Below are 12,573 nucleotides of genomic sequence, written 5' to 3' on the forward strand. Positions count from 1 at the left end.
ACAGGAGAATTGGACCACTAAAATGTCTGTGGGGTTATATTTTATTTATAAAGAAAAACAAGTTTATAAATTGGACTAGCTAGAATTAACTAAGGGCAATACGAGTAGGACTCGGCGTATTAGGTAAATGTACCAAATATGCTAGTCGCTATATCTCGCTGGATTTTAATATAATATATTCATGCTGTACTACCTAGGTCTGAGCTGGACCTGAGATCATCACTTTAATAGCTACCAAAAACGAAGGAAAATACGTCATAATTCACAGTTCTTTCAACCCCTTTATAATTTACGATATTTTTATGGATAAGGAAAATGGTAGCGAAGAAAGCAATTTGTGGAAACATTAAAAAGGAAACTTAATCTAATCTGCTAGCTTTAAATCTAACCATAAACACTGCGGTATTGCTTATCGGGTGTTGATAGCGCGCCCCTTCTCACCTCTGATAATAAAATCAAAGTAGCCGCTTTTAGGTCCTTTAATAGTTATTTGTTTTACAAGGGGGCAAAGTTGTTGTTTAACCGCTCGTGCTAATAATCCGAGCCAGCGAAAGATTCCAAAATTGAACTACGAGCGTAGCAAATGGTGGCACGAGGGTTAAACAAACTTCCGAGTGAAACACCAAAAATTTCACCACCCAACGCAAGGAAAATACTAAGTATGAAATACCAAACAAAACATACCAAATCAAATCTAAATGAACGTAATAAAAAAATAACATTCAAAATCATCATTTAAATGTCAATTCTACCAGCTAACATAAGGAAACAACTCAAAATTTGCATCTGAATACTTTGCGCACATGTGGATAAAATGCAACTTTCTCATTCGTTTTTGAACAATCTAAAGGGCCTTTACCAGTTGGTGTAACCCTACTTATAAAGTTTAAAATAAAGAATTAAAAGGCTGTTTACTTTATACCAAAAAAAATAGTTTCTTATTACTGTTGTATATATATAGTCCTCCTCATCGTTTTCGATGACGGCGACCCCAAATAAACATTATGGACGTTGTCTAGCGTGAGCCCTAATGTGGCTGGCCAGGCCGAACTACTAGACTAGTATTTGAAGATTACTGTTGTACGAGTAATAATATGAAACAAAACATTACGCCGTAATTTATAAGTAAGCGAGTGCCTGTCATTGTAAATGCCTAGTTAGTTAAAGTGGCCCATTAACACGAAAAAATACGTTTATTGAGAGAGAATACATAATCAACTTTGATGGAATGATTAATATTCTTGGCCGACGGTTTTTAAGCGTTTTTTTAAAGCAATACTTCATGGGTAATGGCAGTCATTAAATTGTGAACAAATAGTTTCTAGCCTAGTCAGTCGGTACAAAGCCCTGTCTACAAAGCAGGAGGCCCCGGGTTCGAATCCTGATAAGGGCATTTATTTGTGTATTCATCACAGGTATTTGTTCCTGAGTTATGGGTGTTTTCTATGTATTAAAGTATTTATCTACCAAATCTGTCTATATATCCGTAGGTACACGGCGGGAAAAAGTTGATAACTCGAGATATTTTATTGAAGAAATTTCTAACTTAAAATATGCGTTGACACCCTCGCGCCGTCCCACCACCACCAGCAGTGATGCTGGTCGTGCCGCGTCCATGGCAGAAGACCTCAAACGCCGCAAATATGCCACCCTTGGCAGCAGTTATATTTTTGAGGCGTTTGGGGTCGAAACGCTGGGACCGTGGGGGCCAAGCGCGCGCCGGATATACAAAGACATAGCGGCGCGCCTTATAGACGCCACAAGGGACCAGAAGGCTGGCCAGTATTTGCCATTCAACGTGGCAATGCAGCCAGCCTTCTGGGCACACTGCCCATCGGCAGTGACTTGGAGGTCATGTTTTATTTATAGGGCCTTTATTTTAAGTTTTTTATACCTAGTTGGTATTATTATTTTTAAGCCTATTTGTATTTTTATATATGTAACCTTACTGTGGAACTATGACGATTTATGTAAGATTGTCTCATAATATTAATTTATTTATATGTTATAACTTGCATATTAAGTAAGTCATTGGGTTGTTTCAAAGAGGACACAGCTTTTAAATAGGTTATACATAGGTACCATAATTTGATTAGAATACAATAGGCACAATTTTTCCAAGATATAAATCATGTTAAGATGAGAACTAAATATTCTCACTTTATACATTAGTTTTTATAACATATCCGTATCAGCTTTGAAAACACGAAAAAATGCTTAAAAATGCGCTAGGAAACTTTTACCATATTCATAATAGTGAAAAAAGTATACACCAAAAATTGTTTCCTCTAAAAACACCTCAAAGTACAAAAGAGAAGACCCACGCAAAAGCGACCTGAACGTTCGTCCTTTATTTTAAAAGCCGTTAAATTAAAAACGAATTTCATAATCACGGACGGTCACCACTAACGATGGCAAGTACGAGTAAAAAATACTCCGCGCCGGCATCGACATCGTTTACGGCACGTGGCACACTTGAATATTCAAATTGGCTCAACACAATGGGCTGATAGGGATGAAGTATTTCACGGGGAAAATACTTGGTACATACTTCGGTGCAAGTATTTTTTTAAAAGCTAACGGCAACATCGCAAATCAACATTTCGTCTATTAGCACACATTATACATGCTGCCTCTGATGTTTGGGCTAAAACAAAGGTTTCTAAAACGTATGTATATCTGTGCAATTATAATAAATACCTAGTTTAAATTAAGTTACAAACTTGTAACTGTTACAAGTTATGTGATAAATAAGGTTCTAATTATGGAACATGCTTTTCCCTATAACACCTACTTTTAAACGGAATTTACATATGTGTTCAGTTACGATATCAGAAAGATATATATTTCTTAATTCGGTGAATTTATGAATCTCTTTATTCAAATGTTTTGTCGGTTATTATCTACTCAATCGAAATGTTTATTTTAAGCTAATGTGCATTTTTTTACTTCATAATTGTTACCTTTTTCAAACTACGTTTAAGATGAATTTCATAACGATACACAATAATTAAAATTTATTAATGTAGTAGCTTTTGGATTATAATAAATTACAATACTTTAAGTACCGGAACAGGTATTTCCTAATACTTGTTTATACTTACACCCGTTACTTTTCCCCTTGAGACTCGCCGGATAGCCAAAGGAAGTCCAACAAAGGGCTCTAGAGGAAAAAAACCGAGTTCCGGTGTCAGAAGCATGCGAGACATGAATAGGTACAGAATAGCCCACCTTAACAATAAAAATAGTTAATGAACCATTCTGAAAGCTTAAGAATATTTTTATTTTGTAAAGAAGGAAATGAGAATATTATAATAATGTCTAGTTAAATAAGTGTTTGAAACGGATTTTGTTAAATTATTACCTACGTATGTTAAGAATAACAATGGACTTCACTCCGTACCGAGTAGCGTCATCAGGAGCTTGCGTCGACGGTTGTGACTTGCGGTTGGGGCTTGCGTTATTAATATATTTAATATGTCTATGTCTCACGGAAATTTTGTTATCAAAACTGAGGAATTATTTTAGCAAACTAAACTTTTAAGCTGACCCACCGGTTCCGAAGCTCAAGTGAGAACTTAGTTTCAAAAGAGCTAAGTTCATTCCAACTAAGTTTTAGTTTTAGCCTTAAGTCCCATGAAGGTCAAGTAGAGTTTGTGCTTCAGTGAATTCAGGTGGCCGTTTAAATTATAGTAAATTAGTAGCTAAAAGCGCAAATAAAATATTTTGTCAAATATAAACTAAATTTGTGAGCATATAGGTAAACGCTTGTAAAAACTTCTATTTCGAAACGAAATGACCTATCTTCAAAATTGTGTATGGAAATCTCGTAAAATTCTACAAAAAGTTGTAAATCTTGTAAAAACTCAATAATAAAATAAAAACTCAAATAAAATAAAAAAGGAACACGCGTGCAAACAATACATTTAATAGCCAAATTTTAAGAATTTCACACAACTCGGCCCAAAATCAGTCGCAAGGTTAAACTCTCAATTATACTAATGAATTGTGGAGTTATCTTTCCGTGAGTATAAGCTTCGTGATACAGTTACATTAATTATGGGACACAATGGCCCTGCAAATTGTCCCCTGGGGGACCGAGTGTACGTCGTACCGGTCACGGGACCGTTAGTAACACAGACTTAGGGTCGGTTGCACCAAACTGTTTGTCATCGTTAAAGAGTTCGCAAAATTTTATTGTATGGAAAGTTTCATAGTAAGCCACCGCGGCGCGCCGGGTGACGTTGATCAGTCTGTCAAGTGCGGATGGTGCAACTGGCACTAAATATTTGTATTGGATAGGTACAAAGTGCGTGATAGAAATTCAGGCAATTAATAGGTTTTGACAGTCGGTCGCTAGATATCTAAAGGATGGATAACTAAAGATAATTAAGGACGTTAGTATGGCGACTGCAGCTACATAACTGTTGCGATGTTAATGCTGCAGCCTTGACGCGGGCGCTGTCACTGTCAATTTCCTGTATAAAATGAATGACGTTCGTAGCCGCATTACTACTCAGATTTGACCCGAATGTCACCTTAAAGTGTCCCGTACTCGCCATGGCGACGCCACAGTCGTGAGTATTCGGATTTTTCGGGTTGAAAAAGACAAAAAAGCGAACAGATAAGGCAGAATTCCACCAATGTGCAGCACTGTTCGGCACAAGCATATTCAGTACAAAAAGTCTTGTGCCGCACAGTGCCGAACATTGGTGGAATTCCTCCTTTAGGTTCTAAAAGCAGGGTTTATGTTTGCCTACGAGCCACAATAGTCTAGTGTTTCAAGCAGGAGGTAGAAATCATTTGATATTTCCCACTAGCATTCGGTGAAGGAAAATGTACTGAGAAATCGCAACAAGGCCTAGTTACAGCGTAAAAGGATATCTGCGTTGCTCGTTAATACAAGTCTTAACGCCAAATCTTGGGAAGGTAGCCCAAGTTACCATAAATGCATATACATCGATAAACGATATGATAAGTTTTGTTTAATTTTTTCCTTTTTTATCTGTCTTCCTTCGTTAGCTTGTAATTTACCGCGAACAATTTCTTTAGTTTTATCGTCTATGTACCACTATCGCTCGAATATGCAAGAGAGACGAATTTTCGATTTTCGCGGTAGCAGGATTTTTCGTGACGTCTTTTTGATCGTAGCCCGTTTATTTTTTTATTTTTTTCGTTGTAACTGTTTGTTTTTTGTTTCTTAAAGCCTACTGTAGTTACCTCTTCTGTTACACCCTTAGGTGATGAACTTTGAATAGCATTTACGTGTTAGGCCTAACACAGGAAATAGGTTTTATACTGCGTTTATTTGAGCGTGACAGTTTTCAAAGGCCTTTGTCAAGCTTGTCAGTAAACAAAACCATACATATTTTACGCATACGTAGTTTGCACATGCAGATTGAGATAAATACAAAATGTTTAAAACATAGAAAAATAAAAGTACGAATTGAATGGAACTCGAATATAATTAATTTCACGACGTATTTCGTTAATCGACGTATTTAAATTCAAAGTTTATTTTCATTGGTCTTGACTTGAACGTAAATTAGTGTTTACCTTACTATGATTAATTTCTCTCGCTATATAAAACTACACAAATAGATTAGGTACTTGCCCGAGTTCAATAATTACTTGTGACGTTTTCAACCAGAAGTTACCACATTGTCGCTTGTCGATAAGGTGGATTTCAAATTAATGCCATATGAAAATAGCGCCTTATTGACAACCGACAATAAGTACCCTTTTGATTGAGAATGGCACAATGAGGTATTTAGCTACGTAATTTAAGTTAACTACTTCAGATACGACTCTTTGTGGCTGAGGAAAGCAAAAGATCTTTCACTCTGCTGAGTAAATGTTCGCTTAAAAATTACTCAGCCTTTCCCCGCATAGAAAATCATTGCGCGCGTCTTTAATATAATACCGATAATTGTCTATTTGATCTTCCATTCCACACATCAAAGCTCCCAGTTTAAGCTTGCGTGCCATTTTTCAATTTATAAGATAATTGTATTCTAGGGTCTTATCTTTACGATGAAAATATGACGATCCTACACAAAAGAGGGATTAATTTCATTTTTCCCTGTTTAACGATATTTATTCATAGCTAATAGGAGTTTCAAGATGAAGATAAATGGGCATTTTTAAATGCGCAAGGAGGAAAAAGATGTCTTAAAGGAAAGTAAACAGATATCGGGTTTTACCGTTCGCAGTTAGTAATCGTTTGAAATGTAAAAGGTTAATTGGATTATTAGCAAAACACGAGCAATTTGTTTTATACATTCTCCGATATAATCCGTTTTCATAGTTTTATTTCATGAGTAACTATCGCGGTAACCGAAGACAATATTTTATATACTCTGTTATTTTGGACCGTTGACGCATTTAAACCAAATGCCATAATTATGGATTTATATTGCCTCTATCTTACCAGTAACAAGACAAATTATACACCAAATCAGCGTATAACAGTAATTACAATGTAGAGAGAATCCTGTAATCAAAGCACATACATAATGAAGGCAATATTCTGATTACACGAGGCCTAGAGCAAATTACCGAACAACGCTTCACACGAAAGCACATTTCCGACATGAAACTACTATAGGCCGATGCTAAATTAACAATTTGTTACTGTTTTGATCTTATTATGATAAGACTTTGACACGGCTCGCAGTGCATGTCAAGCGCTCCAATAAGTGAGAGATAAATGCCCTAATGACACCAATTATCACGTGCGCGCGAACCAATCAGTGAGCGTTTGTCAAGATTGTAACAAAATAAAATTAAAACGTTAAGTTTAAATCAGAATTGGGCGCCTTGTACAAAACAATATGGCGTACGAGTGCCACTGCTGTTTTCCAATATGCCTAGAGGATCAAAGCACAGGAAACATTTGGCCGAATTCCCCCATGAAAGCGTTTTTGTAAGGAAATGAGTTGTTCTTTAGCAATTTTTATTTGAAATTGACGGTGGGAAATTGCGCGTGGATCGCTTTGTGTACTTTGGTAAAATACGATAAGCAATAAGGTAGGATTATTGATACGGAATTTTCTTTTGGTTATAAGAATTTGGATATTAAAGATTATATTCATTGGGCGTTGTTATTCTTTAACCTTTTGAACATGGTTTTATACGCGCAGAATGACATAGTGTCACAATTTTGAAGTTAATTATGAAATGTAGCTACTGTATCCAAACCTCAAATTTCTTTCAGCAGAGCAGGCGCTATGTAAATGAAACAGATTTTACGAACATGCCCTAAATTCGCGTGAACGATATTGTTCCGTGCCTAGGCATAAAATGTGAATCTGGTAACCCATTATATGAACCTAAACCCTCTCCTCCATACGTCCATTTTATCGTTCCCCGATTTACTTCAGTAATGCTCTATCAATTAGGCTTTAGCCCAAACTAGGTATTCACAAAGGTTATTACAACTTTGCTACATGTCCAGAAAAAAAACCGGCCAAGTGCGAGTCGGACTCGCGTTCCAAGGGTTCCGTACATTACACAACTTTTAACAATGTATTTTTTATGTGAAACGTGAGTAAAATGTCTTAGGTAAAAACCCGTATGTGTCGGATCAAAACTGACCGACTCACACTTGACTGCACGTTTCTAATAGGTTTTCCTGTCATCTATAGGTACTCTATATTGTGTATTTTTTCAAAATTTTAGGCCCATTAGTTTCGGAGATGTTTTTGGCTATTTTCTTAAATAACTTGTTAACCATTGATTTTAAAATTACTAAAAAAAATTAGTTTCTCACAATGAGCTCTTTCATTTGATATGTAACACGATTTACACGATATAGTTTGAAAAACTTGGTTTTTTAATTTTCTCATTTACCCCCCCCCCCCCCAAAAGTGTTTAAAATTCATTTGTTTACGTTACATGTCCGTCTTTGGGTCACAAACTTACATATGTGTACCAAATTTCAACTTAATTGGTCCAGCAGCTTCGGAAAAAAATAGTCTGTCACAGACGGACAGACAGACAGACGCACGAGTGATCCTATAAGGGTTCCGTTTTTTCCTTTCGAGGTACGGAACCCTAAAAACAGACCTCTAAATAAGCGGAGTTTTAATGAAACTGCCCTTTACCTACTAGCGGCTTTTGTGCGTCAGCGTCTAGCCAAAAAAACAAAAATTGACAAAAAAAAAGTCATTTATTGTCGCAGTAAGTATACAAAAAAAACGGTAAAAACAGTAGACGCCGACGCTCGCAAGACACCAGTGTGGGGAGCTCTAAATTTACTAGCTGCTGCTAGCCATCGGGTACATATTTTTTCGTAAATAGTCACGAGGCTTATCGTAAAACCCGTTAAATCATTAGCTTTTTAGGTTCCGATAGTTTTCTATCCATCAAACGGTTTGACGGCCGCACAAAAACCTCTTTGTGACTAAAACGTTTATTATACTACAAAAGGCCCAAAGGGGTGTTATTGTTCACGTAATTATTATGGTGAAATGCTTTAATGCAAGTCACTTTAGTGTAGTGTATGGAAATTTACGATAAGTATATGTTAGTAGTTGTTTGTTGTTTTCAAGGATTTAAGTTAGTTGTGACTTCTTTCTAACTTGGTAACTGGCAATTGTTTATAAACACTTGTGGCGTGTTCAATTAGCTAATAATCGAGTGTCTTAACAGTCCCCGGCAAGCTTGGGGGGAATTGCACCTTCCCATACAACCGTAGTTCCGCTCTCATTTTAAAACTACGTGTTGGATTGTAATGAAACTTTGCACATACAATGACATGAGGTATATCTAGGTCTGAAATTAGTTTATATAGTTCCAGTTTATAAAACAAACGAAATAGAGCAAAAACAAGTTTTGTATGAAAAACTTAAATACGCTGTATTTTTTTATCTATGGATCTAAAGCTATATAAACTAATTACAGACATAGGTATACCTTATCCTATTGTAAGTACAAAGTTTCAGAGCAATCTAGCTAGTCTTAATCTTAATCTGTCATTTTAACTTATGTATTTATATGAAAATAGTACATAAATTAAATGAGATTTGTAATGTGGTATGAATTAGAGGTTAATGTTTTATTATTATAACATAATTATTGCCACGAGTTTGCGTTTTGGTAGCCCCTGTAAAGCGTATTGATACAGGTTCAAATCCTTACCGAGGTTTTTTATTCAATATCTTCGATGTTTGAATGATTTTCAACAAATTCGCCATTTATGAATACTATGACTATACTCGTAATATCAATTTTAACTGAAACAATACCTAAGAATGAAAGTAAATCTAACAAAATCGGTACTTACTTACATATACATATTCAGCAATTTCTGACCGTTATCCTGGCTTAAAGTTTCAACGGAAAAACAATTGGTCCTCAACTCCTTCGTTCACAATCTGGGTCGTTGTACAGTCAGTGACAAAAGTAACAATTATTTTTTGTAACCGCTTTTAAGCCGAGCCGCACAGGGAGACGATTTTTGAATTTCGATCGCTCGATTTCTCGAAAATCGGTGGAAAACCGCGTAATTCTAATTTTTGAAATACGAGCGATATAAATTGAGAATCTAGTGGTATTGACCTCTCGTTTTCAATTCTATTAGTAGAATTTAAATGCTCTAAGAACAAATTAAATTATTTTCTATGAAAATCCCCGCTAACCCGCTAAATCTTCGCTAGCCCGTAAACCCGAGTTGATTCAGTTAGAAGGTCGAACCATACTGTTCTACCTTAGAGAAGGCCAGGGGGCGCCACAAGCCTTCGGGAAATTGTCATATACTTGGAAATTTCGACCCATGCCACCGTGACCGGATAGCCGAGCGGTTCAGGCACCTGTCCGGTAAACGGGGGACGCTGGTTAGATTCCATTATATGACATTTATTTCAGTTTAGAATTTAAATGCCTAGTAACGGAGATAGGAGATTGAACGAAATACACGAAATCGAGCGGGCGAAATTCAAAAATCGGCCCCCTGGGCTTTCCTATGCTTAAGATCGGAGTTATACCTGCGCCCTGAAGGCGAGGCAAAATTATATAAGCTTAGTCTTAAAACTAGGTCTTAGACTAAGCAGTGGCCCTAAGTTCGAGCCCTTACCTAACGGGCTCATGGTGAAGAACCCGATAACTTTATTGTTTAGGATATATTTGCCTTTGACGCGTAGCATTTCTGCCGTGATTGTACTTGAAACGGCAATTCCACGCGGAGACATAACCCGCAATGTAAAAGATAATCTCGCCAAAGCGTGCGTGTAAAATATTTCACGCCGGAGATATGCTAATGTTTTGATATTATTCAGTCAATGTAGATTATTCCGGGTTGTTTACATAACAATTAAACCCATTACCAGTAGGGACGCGATAGTTAGGGGCAGACAGATATACAATACGATATGAATATTTTGTTGTCATTTACTTGCATACGATATTAAAAAAACGGACAAGTGCTAGTCGTACTCGCCGTTCCGTACTTTTTAGTATTTGTTGTTATAGCGGCAACAGAAATACATCATCTGTGAAAATTTCAACTGTCTGGGTATCACGGTTCATGAGATACAGCCTGGTGACAGACACGCGGACAGCGGAGTCTTAGTAATAGGGTCCCGTTTTTACCCTTTGGGTACTTAGTCAAAGATGCATTGTTCACCATTGACGAATTCTTTTTGTAAATAAGTATTAAGATTTTAATAGTAATAGTTGTTTAATGTATATTTAATATCTAATGTAATGTGTAATTGTATACCGACGGACGTGTAAAGAGTTTATATCTAGAAAGAAGTATTTCTTTTGAAAAAAAAAATACTCTGTTAAAAACTTCGACTGCTTTTTTGCAAAACTGATTTACTACGCGACGAAACATATTTATGTACAGATGTAGGACTCCTACATCTGTACTCTACTCCTACAGTGGGAGACACCCGTAACTTAAGTAGGGATTACCAGGATTCGGGTCTAAAACTGTCAACTTTTTATTCTTATTCATTATTGTATTGCAGTCATGTTCATAATACTTTAGGTGTTACAGTTTGAGGATGATAGGTACATGACACCCTGTAAGGGCACTTAATATTTCTTAAGTCTAGGTATATAATTACATATATCTTATACTAATAGCAACAGCATCTATATTTGTAATTCTATATTTTATCGACGTTTATGCAACATTAAATGTCAAGTTCATTTATAAAATTACTAAAATAATGATGCTAAACATTAAATGTTAAATGTCCAGGTTAATTTATCAATAGATTCAAATTCGTACAGTTCGTACACAGGATCACTAGTAAAGATTTTGTGTAGTTAATATTGTCTTCGGTTACCGCGATAGTTACTCATGAAATAAAACTATGAAAACGGATTATATCGCCCGTCACCCGTTGACCACGAACGCTGTAAAGAGTTCGAAACGTCGGGATGTATTATAAATTCAATATACGCGACATAATCCGTTTTCATAGTTTTATTTCATTTTGTGTAGTGTTAAGGTGACAACCCTAACTGGCACTCGCGCTAACTCCGATAACGGCAGATAGCCGTAGTTTAAGATTATGTCACAGCGCGCTGATACCGCGTTGTGTGTGCTACGTGCTATAGTAATCGCAGTACCAAGTGGTCACTGAACTTATAAAGCCATCTCTTTCAATAGCACTAGATCTGAATAAGCATGAAAGAGATATCAATATGACTTCAGTCGCCAATTGGTGTTGCGGTTAGTATAATGCACTACTTGTATACAAGTATGTCACCGTAAAAGTCCGTTTTAATGAAAACGCGGCCCCTATTTATCGGTGAAAACTAATTTTAACTGGGATTTTACAGTCAAAATTAGTTTTCACAAAGTGCCATCGTGAAAACTAGTTTTCACCAATTATTCTAACATCATTTCTTGCTCTTCATTCCTTATATTTTAATCACGAAATAAGGTACCTTTATCGCGTATGAACTTGAAACTAGTTGTAATGTATAACCAGCCTTAATAACCGATTTTGCATGTATAACCAGCTTAAAGTTTATAATTTATTATGGTTCATTATTTTTGTATGTGGGTACTTCTGCACATTGTAGTTTGTCCTTAGTCACCAGTTGACCACGAACGCTGTAAAGGGTTCGAAACGTCGGGATGTATTATAAATTCAATATACGCGATATAATCCGTGTTCATAATTTTATTTCACAAATAAGGTACCATTTAAATTCAGATCACACGAGTATATTGCAGCGCGACATTACTGCAAATGTCATATTGCGGTCAGCAACATAGATCTTGACATTTGCGGTAGCAATGCAGTCGGCAGTAATGTCGCGCTCAAGCATACAAGCTTTATTGAGCTTTACTGTGGTACTAGGTCGATTTGTGGAACATTATCCCATAATCCATACTAAATAAATAAATAATAAATAAATATTATAGGACATTCTTACACAGATTGACTAAGTCCCACGGTAAGCCCAAGGAGGCTTGTGTTATGGGTACTCAAACAACGATATATATAATATAAATACTTAAATACATAGAAAACACCCATGACTCAGAAACAAATATCTGTGCTCGTCAGCATCACACAAATAAATGCCCTTACCGGGACTCGAACCCAG

At 36.3% G+C, this 12,573-nt stretch overlaps 1 protein-coding gene and 1 long non-coding RNA gene across 2 annotated transcripts in view; one reads left to right on the forward strand and one right to left on the reverse strand.

Annotated features, from left to right (window-relative positions):
* LOC134754759 (uncharacterized) overlaps nucleotides 1-12,532 on the reverse strand; it is a 232,013-nt gene extending 219,481 nt beyond the window's left edge. The window contains exon 1 of the long non-coding RNA XR_010128975.1: nucleotides 12,481-12,532. This is a non-coding gene — a long non-coding RNA (uncharacterized LOC134754759). The remainder of the gene's footprint in view (nucleotides 1-12,480) is intronic.
* The window catches only part of LOC134753970 (DE-cadherin), a 372,368-nt gene that overhangs the window by 264,708 nt on the left and 95,087 nt on the right, over nucleotides 1-12,573 (forward strand). The gene's annotated exons all lie outside the window — the stretch shown is intronic.

This window comes from Cydia strobilella, chromosome 1, assembly GCF_947568885.1.
Source record: "Cydia strobilella chromosome 1, ilCydStro3.1, whole genome shotgun sequence".
NCBI lineage: Eukaryota > Metazoa > Arthropoda > Insecta > Lepidoptera > Tortricidae > Cydia > Cydia strobilella.